Below are 12,781 nucleotides of genomic sequence, written 5' to 3'. Positions count from 1 at the left end.
CATGGAGAGTGGTTTTTTTGTTTGTTTGTTTGTTTTGTTTTTGTTCTTTTTTCCAGAAGGGTACGTCTTTTTATTCACTTTAAGATCATAAAGAATTGATATGGTAGGACATCCTATGGCAGAAGTTCTTTCATGCAGCTTCATCCATTAAAGGCAATCACGTGTTCCCTTTATTACTTCCATACCTAATGGGGCTTAATTTTTTGGTGCCTATAGAAGTTGTTTACAGAAGGTTCTGGATTTTTTACATTTATCACCAACCCCCCAGGAATTATTAAAATTTAAATATTTTTGGTATAATCAATAATGCCTAAAGGGTTACAAGGGTAAAGTCAGCACCCCAAGTCAAACACATCTTTTATTCTGCCCTTATTCCTTATTTTCACAGTAAATTTTGTAAATAAGATATTTCACAATATATTTGTGTTTCTGTAGGAACTAAATGAGTTCTCAGCATGACAAATTATTAAAAATTTAGGCTTTTACACACACGTGTGTGTGTGTATTTTAATTTCTAATGACCATAGTTGCCACTCGTGATTTTCAGTTCCCTTCAACGTCTTTCTGATAGACTTGGTCTTTCATTATTTCTCTTAGTAAGCATGCCCCTGGTATTGTTCTTTCTCTATCTGAACCCCCACTTTTTAAAGGGGGCAGTCCTTGCAGTGATGATTCACTTGCCCCGGGACAGTGAGGATGACCTTATTGGGAAGAATTAGTCTCTGAAGGTGTGCAGTACTCCTGAGCTACATTATCTAAAGAGGTTCTGGCCAGTAAACTTATTTGAGATAATGGAGATGTCCTCTATCTGTAGTTCAGCAAGGTAACCACCAGCTACTATGTGTAGCAACTAGTACCTGAGATGTGGCTAGAATAACTGAATTTATAGTCCTATTTAATTAAAAACATTTTTTGAATTTTATTACGAAAAATTTCAAGCATAGGAAATGTTAAAAAAATTGTAAAATGAACACCCATATGTCAAATCTAGATTCTATATATATATATATTTTTTTTTACTGAAGTAAGGCTTATAAATCCTGTCCTGTTGATTTTTGACTTAAAAATGGAATAACTAGTATAATTGGTGTCAATAAATAACTTTTTTTAGTGCTATTTAGTTTTGGTTAAATTTTATTTATTTATTTATTTATTTATTTATTTATTTATTTATTTATTTATTTATTATTGTCAAATTAGCTAACATACAGTGCATACAGTGTGCTCTTGGCTTCGGGAATAGATTCCCATGATTCATCACTTACATAAAACACCCAGTGCTCATCCCAATGAGTGCCCTCCTCAATGCCCATCACCCATTTTATCCATCCCCCTGTTCTCCCACTCCCTTCCACCCTCAGTTTTTTCTCTGTAATTAAAAGTCTCTTATGGTTTCCCTCCCTTTCTGTTTCTATCTATCTATCTATCTATCTATCTATCTATCTATCTATCTATCATCTATCTATATTTTTTCATTTCTCAACTTCCACATATAAGTGAAAACATGATATCTGTCTTTCATGGACTGGCTTCTTTCACTTAGCATAATATTTTACAGTTCCATCCGTGTTGTTGCGAATGGCAAGATTTCGTTCTTTTTCATTGCTGAATAGTATTCCATTGTGTATGTGTATGTGTGTGTGTGTGTGTTTGTGTGTGTGTATACCACATCTTTATCCATTCATCATTTGATGGACATTTGGGCTCTTTCCATAATTTGGCTATTGTTGATACCATTGCTATAAACATTGGGGTACATGTGCCCCTATAAATCAGCATTCCCTAATCCTTTGGATAAATTCCTAGTAGTGCTATTGCTGGGTCATAGGGTAATTCACATTTTAATTTTTGGAGGAACCTCCACACTGATTTCCAGAGTGCCTGCACCAGTTTGCATTCCCGCCAACAGGACAAGAGGGTTCCCCTTTCTCCACATCCTCACCAGCATCTGTTGTTTCCTGAGTTGTTCATTTTAGCCACTCTGACCGGTGTGAGGTGGTATCTCACTGTGGTTTTGATTTGTATTTCCCTGATGATGAGCAAAGTTGAGCATCTTTTCGTGTGTCTGTTAGCCATTTGGAGGTCTTCTTTGGAAAAATGTCTATTCATGTCTTCTGCCCATTTCTTCACTGGATTATTTGTTTTTTGGGTGTTGAGTTTAGTAAGTTCTTTATAGATTTTGGATACTAACCCTTTTTAAAAACAACTTTTTTTAATGTTTATCTTTATTTTTGAGACAGAGAGCACGAGCAGGGGAGAGGCAGAGAGAGAGGGAGACGCAGAATCAGAAGCAGGCTCCAGGCTCTGAGCTGTCAGCACAGAACCAGACGCGGGGCTTGAACTCGTCAACTGGGAGATCATGACCCGAGCCGAAGTCCGACGCTCAACTGACTGAGCCACCCAGGCGCCCCTAGATACTAACCCTTTATCTGATATGTCTTTTGCAAATATCTTCTCCCATTCTGTCAGTTACCTTTTAGTTTTCTTGATTGTTTCCTTTACAGGGAAAATCTTTTTATTATGATGAGGTCCAGTAGTTCATTTTTGCTTTTCCTTTGGAGAACATGTCAAGTAAGAAGTTGCTGCGGCCAAGGCAACAGAGGTTGTTGCCTGTTTTCTCTTCTAGGATTTTGATGATTTCCTGTTTCATGTTTAGGTCTTTCATCCATTTTGAATTTATTTTTCTGTATGGTGTAAGAAAGCAGTCCAGTGTTGTTCTTCTGCATATTGTTGTCCAGTTCTCCCAGCACCATTTGCCAAAGAAACTGTCTTTTTTCCATTGGATACTCTTTTCTGTTTGTTGAAGATAAGTTGGCCATACATTTGTGGGTCCACTTCTGGGTTCTTCATTCTATTCCATTGGGCTGTGTGTCTGTTTTTGTGCCGATACCATACTGTCTTGATGATTACAGCTTTGTAGTAGAGGCTAACGTCTAGGATCGTGATCCTTCCAGCTTTTGTTTTCTTTTCCGACATTACTTTGGCTATCTGGGGTCTTTTGTGGTTCCATATAAATTTTAAGATTGTTTGTTCTAGCTTTGAGAAGAATACCGATGCAATTTTGATTGGGATTGCACTGAATGTGTAGATTGCTTTGGGTAGTATGGACATTTTAACAGTATTTGTTCTTCCAATCCATGATCATGGAATGTTTTTCCATTTCTTTGTGTTTTCAATTTCTTTCATAAGCTTTCTATAGTTTCCAGTGTACAGATCTTTTACCTCTTTGTTTAGGTTTATTCCTAAGCATCTTATGGTTCTTAGTGCAATTGTCGATTCCTTGATACCTCTGTTGCTTCATTCTTGTTGAATAAAAATGCAACTGATATCTCTACATTGATTTTATATCCTGCAACTTTGTTGAATTCATGTATCCGTTTTAGCAGTTTTTTGGTGGAGACTTTCGGGTTTTCCATGTAGAGTATTATGTTGTCTGTGAAGAATGAAAGTGTGACTTCTTTGCCAATATGGATGCCTTTTATTTCATTTTGTTGTTTGATTGCTGAGGTTAGGACTTACAACACTATATTATACAACAGTGGTGAGTGGATATCCCTGTCATTTCCTGATCTCAAGGGGAAAGCTCTCAGTTTTTACCCTTTGAGGATGATATCAGCTGTGGGCCTTTCATATATGGCTTTTATGATGTTAAGATATGTTCCTTCTATCCTGACTTTCTTGAGGGTTTTTATTAAGAAAGGATGCTGTATTTTGTCACATGCTTTCTCTGCATCTATTGGCTGGATCGTATGGTTCTTACCCTTTCTTCTATTAATGTGATGTATCACAATGATTGATTTGTGAATATTGAACCAGTCCTGTAGCTCAGGAATGAATCCCACTTGATCATGGTAAATAATTCTTTTAATATACTGTTGAATTTGATTTGCTAGTATCTTGTTGGGAATTTTTGCATCCATGTTCATCAGGGATATTGGCCTGTAATTCTCCTTTTTAGTGGGGTCTTTGGTTTGGGTATAAAGGTAATGCTGGCTTCATATAATGAGTCTGGAAGTTTTCCTTCTGTTTCTATTTTTTTGGAACAGCATGAGAAGAATAGGTACCATGTGTGGTTTAAATGTTTAGTAGAATTCCCCTGGGAAGGCATCTAGCCCAGGACTCTTAAATGTTGGGAGATTTTTGATAACCAGTTCAATTTCTTCACTGGTTGTGGGTCTGTTCAAGTTTTCTATTTCTTCCTATTTGAGTTTTGGTAGCGTGTGAATGTCTAGGAAGTTGTCCATTTCTTCTAGGTTATCCAGTCTGTTGGCATATAATTTTTCATAGTATTCTCTAATAATTGTTTGTATTTCTGTGGTATTGGTTGTAATCTCTCCTCTTTCGTTCGTGATTTTATCTATTTAGGTCCTCTCTCTTTTCTTTTTGACAGGTCTGGCTGGGGGTTTATTGATTTTGTTTATTTTTTCAAAAAACCAGCTCTTAAATTCATTGATAGGCTCTACTGTTTTTTGTTTGTTTGTTTGTTTGTTTTTGGATTCTATATTGTTTATTTCTGCTCTAATCCTTATTATTTCTCTTCTTCTGCTGGCTTTGGGGTTTCTTTGCTGCTCTGTTTCTAGTTCCTGTAGGTGTGAGGTTAGATTCTGTATTTGGGATTTTTCTTGCTTTTTGAGATAGGTCTGATTTATGATGTATTTTCCTTTTAGGATTGCCTTTGCTGCATGTCAAAGGGTTTGGACTGTCATGTTTTCATTTTTATTTGCTTCCATATATTTTTAAAGTTCTTTAATTTCCTGATTGACCCATTCATTCCTTAGTAGGATATTTTCTTTCTTTCTTTCTTTCTTTCTTTCTTTCTTTCTTTCTTTCTTTCTTTCAATTTTTTAAATTTATTTTTTTTAATTTACATCCAAATTAGCATATAGTGCAACAATGATTTCAAGAGTAGATTCCTTAATGCCCCTTACCCATTTAGCCCATCCCCCCTCCCACAACCCCTCCAGTAACCCTCTGTTTGTTCTCCATATTTAAGAGTCTCTTATGTTTTGTCCCCCTCCCTGTTTTTATATTATTTTTGTTTCCCTTCCCTTATGTTTATCTGTTTTGTCTCTTAAAGTCCTCACATGAGTGAAGTCCTATGATATTTGTCTTTCTCCGACTAATTTGGCTTAGCATAATACCCTCTGGTTCCATCCATGTAGTTGCAAATGGCAAGATTTCATTCTTTTTGATTGCCGAGTAATACTCCATTGTGTGTGTGTGTGTGTGTGTGTGTGTGTGTGTGTGTATATATATATATATATATATATATACCACATCTTCTCTATCCATTCATCCATTGATGGACAATGGACATTTGGGCTCTTTCCATACTTTGGCTACTGTTGATAGTGCTGCTATAAACATGGGGGTGCGTGTGTCCCTTTGAAAACAACACACCTGTATCCTGTGGATAAATGCCTAGTAGTGCAATTGCTGGGTCGTAGGGTAGTTCTATTTTTAGTTTTGTGAGGAACCTCCATACTGTTTTCCAGAGTGGCTGTACCAGTTTGCATTCCCACCAGCAGTGCAAAAGAGATTCTCTTTCTCTGCATCCTCGCCAACATCTGTTGTTGCCTGAGTTGTTAATGTTAGCCATTCTGACAGGTGTAAGGTGGTGTCTCATTGTGGTTTTGATTTGTATTTCCCTGATGATGATGCTGGTGATGCTGAGCATTTTTTCATGTGTCATCCCTGGTGATGCTGAGCATTTTTTCATGTGTCAGTTGGCCATTTGGATGTCTTCCTTGGAGAAATGTTTATTCTTGTCTTCTGCCCATTTCTTCACTGGACTATTTGTTTTTTTGGTGTTGAGTTTGATAAGTTCTTTATAGATTTTGGATCCTAACCCTTTATCTGATATGTCCTTTGCAAATATCTTCTCCCATTCTGTCGGTTGCCTTTTAGTTTTACTGATTATTTCCTTCGCTGTGCAGAAGCTTTTTATTTTGATGAGGTCCCAGTAGTTCATTTTTGCTTTTGTTTCCCTTGCCTCCAGAGATGATGTAAGTTGTTGTAAGAGTAAGAAGTTGCTGTGGCCATGATGAGAGGTTTTGCCTGCTTTCTCCTTGAGGATTGTGATGGCTTCCTGTCTTACATTTAGGTCTTTCATCCATTTTGTGTTTGTTTTTATGTATGGTGTAAGAAAGTGGTCCAGGTTCGTTCTTCTGCATGTCGCTGTCCAGTTTTCCTGGCACCACTTGCTGAAGAGACTGTCTTTACTCCATTGGTTATTCTTTCCTGCTTTGTCAAAGATTAGTTGGTGTCATCTGCGAAGAGTGGAAGTTTGACCTCCTCCTGGCCAAGTTTGATGCCTTTTATTTCTTTGTGTTGTCTGATTGCAGAGGCCACGACTTCCAATACTATGTTGAATAACAGTGGCGAGAGTGGACATCCCTGTCTTGTTCCTGACCTTAGGGAGGAAGCTCTCAGTTTTTCCCCATTGAGGAAGACATTAGCATTGGGTCATTCATATATAGCTTTTATGATCTCGAGGTATGATCCTTCTATCCCTACTTTCTTGAGGGTTTTTTATCAAGAAAGAATGCTGTATTTTGTCAAATGCTTTCTCTGTATATATTGAGAGGATCATGTGGTTCTTGTCATTTCTTTTATTGATGTGATGAATTATGTTGTTTTGTGGATATTGAACCAGCCCTGCATCCCAAGTATAAATCCCACTTGGTCATGGTGGATAATTTTTTTAATGTATTGTTCGATACGGTTGGCTAATATCTTGTTGAGGATTTTTGCATCCATGTTCATCAGGGAAATTGGTCTATAGTTCTCCTTTTTAGTGGGGTCTCTGGTTTTGGAATCAAGGTAATGCTGGCTTCATAGAAAGAGTTTGGAAGTTTTCCTTCCATTTCTATTTTTTGGAACAGTTTCAAGAGAATAGGTGTTAACTCTTCCTTAAATGTTTGCAGAATTCCCTTGGAAAGCCATCTGGCTCTGGACTCTTGTTTTTTGGGAAATTTTTAATTACTAATTCGATTTCTTTTTTGGTTATGGGTCTGTTCAAATTTTCTATTCCTGTTTCAGTTTTGGTAGTATATATGTTTCTAGGAATTTGTCCATTTCTTCCAGATTACCCATTTTATTGGCATATAGTTGTTCATAATATTCTCTTATTATTGTTTTTATTTCTGTTGTGTTGGTTGTGATCTCTCCTCTTTCATTTTTGATTTTCTTTATTTGGGTCCGTTCCTTTTTCTTTTTGATCAAACTGGCTAGTGGTTTATCAATTTTGTTAATTCTTTCAGAGAACCAGCTTCTGGTTTCATTGATCTGTTCTAACGTTTTTTGGGTTTCTATAGCATTAATTTCTGCTCTAATCTTTATTATTTCCTGTCTTCTTCTGGTTTGGGGTTTTATTTGCTGTTATGTTTCCAGCTCTTTAAGCATAAGGTTAGGCTGTGTATCTGAGATCTTCCTTCTTTAGGAAGGCCTGGATTACTAAATACTTTTCTCTTAATACCTTCTTTGCTGCATCCCAGAGGTTTTGGGTTGTGGTGTTATCATTTTCATTGGTTTCCATATACTTTTTAATTTCCTCTTTAACTTCTTGGTTAGCCCATTCATTCTTTAGTGGGATGTTCTTTAGGTTCCAAGTATTTGTTACCTTTCCAAATTTTTTCTTGTGGTTGATTTCAAATTTCATAGCGTTGTGGTCTGAAAATATGCATGGTATGATCTCGACCTTTTTGTACTTGCTGAGGGCTGATTTGTGTCCCAGTATGTGGTCTATTCTGGAGAACATTCCATGTGCACTGGAGAAGAATGTATATTCTGCTGCTTTAGGATGAAATGTTCTGAATATATCTTAATTCCATCTGGTCCAGTATGTCATTCAAAGTCTTTGTTTCCTTGTTGATTTTTTGATTAGATGATCTGTCCATTGCTGTGAGTGGGTGTTGAAGACTCCTACTATTATGGTATTACTATCAATGAATTTCTCTATGTGATTAATTGATTTATATATTTGGGTGCTCTCACATTTGGTGCATAAATGTTTATAATTGTTAGGTCTTCTTGGTGAATAGACCCCTTATTTTTTTTTTATTTTTTATTATTTATTATTTTTTATTTTTTAAATTTTACATCCAAATTAGTTAGCATACAATGCAGCAATGATTTCAGGAGTAGATTCCTTAATACCCCTTACCCATTTAGCCCATCCCCCCTCCCACAACCCCTCCAGCAACCCTCAGTTTGTTCTTCATATTTCTGAGACTCCTCTATTTTGTCTCCCTCCCTGTTTTTATATTATTTTTGTTTCCCTTCTCTTATGTTCATCTGTTTTGTCTTAAAGTCCTCATATGAGTGAAGTCATATGATTTTTGTCTTTCTCTGACTGACTAATTTCACTTAGCATAATACCCTCTGGTTCCATCCACGTAGTTGCAAATGGCAAGATTTCATTCTTTTTGATTGCCGAGTAATACTCCATTGTACATATATGTCACATCTTCTTTATCCATTCATCCATCGATGGACATTTGGGTTCTTTCCATACTTTGGCTATTGTTGACAGTGCTGGTAAAAACATGGGGGTGCATGTTAGACCCCTTAATTATGATATAATGCCCTTCTTCATCTCTTGATTGAGTAGGATCTTCTTTAACCTCCATGTACTTGGAGGCTTTCCAAATTTTTTCTTGTGGTTGATTTCAAGTTTCAAAGCATTGTGATCTGAAAATATGCATGGTATGGCTCAGTCCTTTTATATTTGCTGAGGGTTGTTTTGTGACTCAGTATGTGATATTTTTTGGAGAATGTTCAACATGCATTCGAGAAGAATGTGTATTCTGCTTCTTTTCAATGAAAAGATCTGAATATACCTGTTAAGTCCATCTGGTCCAGTGTATTATTTAGAGCCATTGTTTCCTTAGTGATATTCTGCCTAGATGATCTTTCCACTGTTGTAAGTGGAGTATTAAAGTCCCCTACAATCACGATATTGTTGTCTATACATTCATTTATGTTTATGATTAATTGATTCGTATATTTGGGGGTTATTATGTTTGGGGCATAAACATTTACAATTGTTAGCTCTTTTTGATGGATAGACCCCTTAATTATGATATAATGCTCTTCTTCATCTCTTGTTATAGTCTTTGTTTTAAAATCTAGTTTGTTTGATATAAGTATGCCTACTCTAGCTTTCTTTTGACATCCTGTAGCGTGATAGTTGTCCATCCCCTCACATTCAATCTGCAGGTGTCCTCAGGTATTAAATGAGTGTCTTGTAGGAAGCATAGAGATGCATCTTGTTTTTTTATCCATTCTGATATCCAATGTCCTTTGATTGGGGCATTTAGTCCATTTATATTTAGAGTGATTATTGAAAGATGGGTTTAGTTTCATTGTGTTATCTGTAGGTTTTGTGCTTGTGATGTTGTCTCTGGTCCTTTGTAGGTTTTGCTGCTTTCCACTCATAGAGTCTGCTTCAGGATGTCCTGCAGGGCTGGTTTAGTGGTCATGAACTCCTTCAGTTTTTGTTTGTCTGGGAAAGCCTTTATCTCTCCTTCTATTCTAAATGACAGCCTTGCTAGAAAAAGGATTTTTGGCTGCATATTTTTCCTAGTCAGCACACTGAATGTTTCCTACCACTCCCTCTGGCCTGCAAGTTTCAGTGGACAGGTCTGCTACTACCCTTATGTGTCTACCCTTGTAGGTTAAGGTCTGATTGTCCCTAGCTGCTTATCAGAATTTTCATCTTTGTATTTTCTCAATTTCACTATGATATGTCATGGTGTTGATCTGTTTTTGTTGATTCTGAAGGGAGTTCTCTGTGCCTCCTGGATTTGGATTCCTGTTTCTTCCCCAGATTAGGGATGTTCTCAGCTATAATTTGCTGAAATAAACCTTCTGCCCCTTTCTTCCTCTTATGGAACTCCTATGATATGAATATTATTTTGTTTCATTGAATCACTTAGGTCTCCGATTCTCCCCTGTGGTCTATTAATTTCCTTTCTCACCTTTTCTCAGCTTCTTCCTTTTCCATAATTTTATCTTCTATTTCACCTATTCTCTCCTCTGCTTCTTCCATCCTTGCTGTCACTGCGTCTAGTTTATTTTGCATCTCATTTACAACATTTCCTAATTCATCGTGACTATTTCTTAGGTCCTTGATCTCTGCAGCAGTATATTCTCTGCTGTCTTCTATGCTTTTTTCAAGCCCAGCTATTAGTCTTATGGGTACTATTCTACATTCTTGATCAGATATGTCGTTTCTATCTGTTTTGAGCAATTCTCTGGCTATCATTTCTTCTTGGAATTTCTGTTGAGAAGAATTCTTCCCTTTCATCATTTTGTCTAGTTTTCTGTCCTTTACATGTTTTAATAGCTTGTTATGTGCCCTGCACTTGCGAGTACTACTATATTAAAAAGGACTGTCCAGGGTCTGGCACTTCAGGAAATGTTTTTGGAGTGTGTTATGTGCACTCCGTTGTTGTGCCTTGGCTGCTGTATCTCCCTACTTCTAGTGGTGTATTGGACCGTCCACCAGGTATGCTTTGATTTTTCATTGAAGCAACCCTGGAAAGGAGGCCAAGGTGGGGGGAAGAAACCTTATTGCAAACTAAGAGATAAATGATTAGGGTGGATAGAGAGACCAGTCAGAGAATCAAATAATTTATAGGGCTTAATCCAGAAAGAGATGAAAATAAAGAAGAAGGAGATACAGAAAAGGTGTAAAAAGAATATGGCAAAAGGTCTGATTACACAAACAACCAGACCAAGAAAGAAAAAAAGAGAGAGAGAGAGAAAAAAAAAAAAAAGAAAAGAAAAAATACGCATAATAAGAATCGACTAAAAATCAAATCGGAAACTAAGTCTGAATCCATGGGAGGAAGAAAAAAATTAGGAGAGCAGAAAGATAAGGCAGGGAAAAAGAAGAAAGAAAAAGAAGAAAAAAGTAATTTAAAAAGAAAGAAGAAAACAACAACAACAATAACAAAAACAGACTCACATACAAAACCACAGGACAGTTGTCCGGTGGTGCCTTGGACCCCGTGGCTGTGCTTGTCTGGAGGAGGGGCCTACTGGTTCCGTGAGTGTCAGTCTCCTGGAGAAAAGCCATTGCTAGCCTCGGAGGGGTGAGGTTTGGTGTTAGTGGGTCCTGCCTCCACTGGGTGCCCCCTGCACTGGGTGCCGCTATCTCGTTCCCTTAAGCCCCACTGTGTTGGTGACGGGGAGGAAAATGGTGACACCCTAGTCCTCCCCCTGCACTGGGTGTCTCGAAACACACTGTTCAGGCAGCGCTCCCCGAGCAGCATGGGCGGGAGCAGGCCGGGTTTGTCCGGCTCCCCAGTCTCCCTGCGTCCCGGGCACTCTACTGGGATTCAAAACTCGGTGGCTTAAAGGATCCCTCTCTGCACGGACCCAGAATAGCACTACTCCGCCCGGTGGACAACGGGCCTCTGGCTGGCGCCTGCAGCGTCTTGTTCTTGAAGCGTTAGTAAACCCTCTTCTCACAGCACCGCATGGAGGGGACAGCTTTCTTGCAGTGTACCCCCAGAGCATTACCAAGCGGGGGGCCGGCTCTCCTCCCCACCAGGTGCACGCAGGGCAGCCCGCAGGCAGTGGCTCTGGTCCGGAGATAGTCCTGCAACCCTGAAATCTCCGATCTTCACTCCTGGGCTGCTTGCAAAGTACAAACTGTCTCTCATCTCTCTTTGCATTCTTGTTTTCTGGACCGTGGTCCAGAAAGGTTTCTCTCTTGTCCAAATACAATCCCACACTTCCATAGCCTCTTTCTGCTCCTTTTGTTTCTCCACCGACGGGGTTACCCCCCTCTTCCTTGCCTCCGCAGCCACCCGATTGGTCTCTCCCAATTCTCAAACACGCACCTCTGAACTGCCAAGCTTCTCTCTAGCTCCTGGAGAGGTTTCTGTCGGACTGCAGCCTGGATTCCTAGAATTCCAAGTGATCTCAATACTGCCGAGTTTGAGGGAGGAGGGAAGTTCTGGTATCCCTCTTGTTGACTCCTCCCTCTTGATTAAATTTAGGTACCCAGTGTCTCTTGTGGCTCTCCTTTGGACAGTGTAGCTCTAAAGGACGTCTTGGTAGCCTGTTTGCCTTGGAGTACCGTCTGGTCTTTCGCACTGCATAAACACGCATGAACACGAATGGCCATCCTCTTCAGGTTTGCCCTGGAACGTCACCTGATCTCCACGGTGCAAGACTATACTGTCATCACCTGCTGGTCTCTTACGAAAATAAGCATATCTTCTTAAGTTGTAGACCTTGGTGGATATGCAATGTAAAGTCATGTTATAATTTTCTTACACTTAGACGTCAATCTCCAGGAGGAAGGGAAAAACAAATTGCTCTTTTAACCTTCTGTAGGGCCACAATTTTTGGTTGCTCCTTGAGAGAATCTTTATTCTGAGTCTCCTGAGGAAGACATTGACTGAAATGATGAAGATTGAGGGAGTTGGGAGAAATAGTCCTTAGATTAAAAAAAAGCCTCTAATGTATTAACTGTTTTCATTCTCTGACTTCCCTCTAGCGCTGACTCACTTGTTATGCTCTGTCTCCACTATCTACTGTGTTTCTCATATTCAAACCAAGACTGGAGGATAGGTCATTAGGATAAATACTTTGTATTGTTTCTGGCTTTCACGTACCCTGTTTGAACTGGCTCTCCTTGATGGTAAGTTGCTAGCGGACAAGGATCACTAAAAACTAAACTGTGTGCTAATTTTATGTGAAACTACATTGTTATAGCACTCAGGTCAGCAGATACATGTTCCCTTTCCCCTCTCCCCGTAAAAAA

This window comes from Felis catus, chromosome B4 (assembly GCF_018350175.1).
Source record: "Felis catus isolate Fca126 chromosome B4, F.catus_Fca126_mat1.0, whole genome shotgun sequence".
In the NCBI taxonomy this organism is placed as follows: Eukaryota; Metazoa; Chordata; class Mammalia; order Carnivora; family Felidae; genus Felis; species Felis catus.
Note: the sequence above shows the minus strand (reverse complement) of the source record.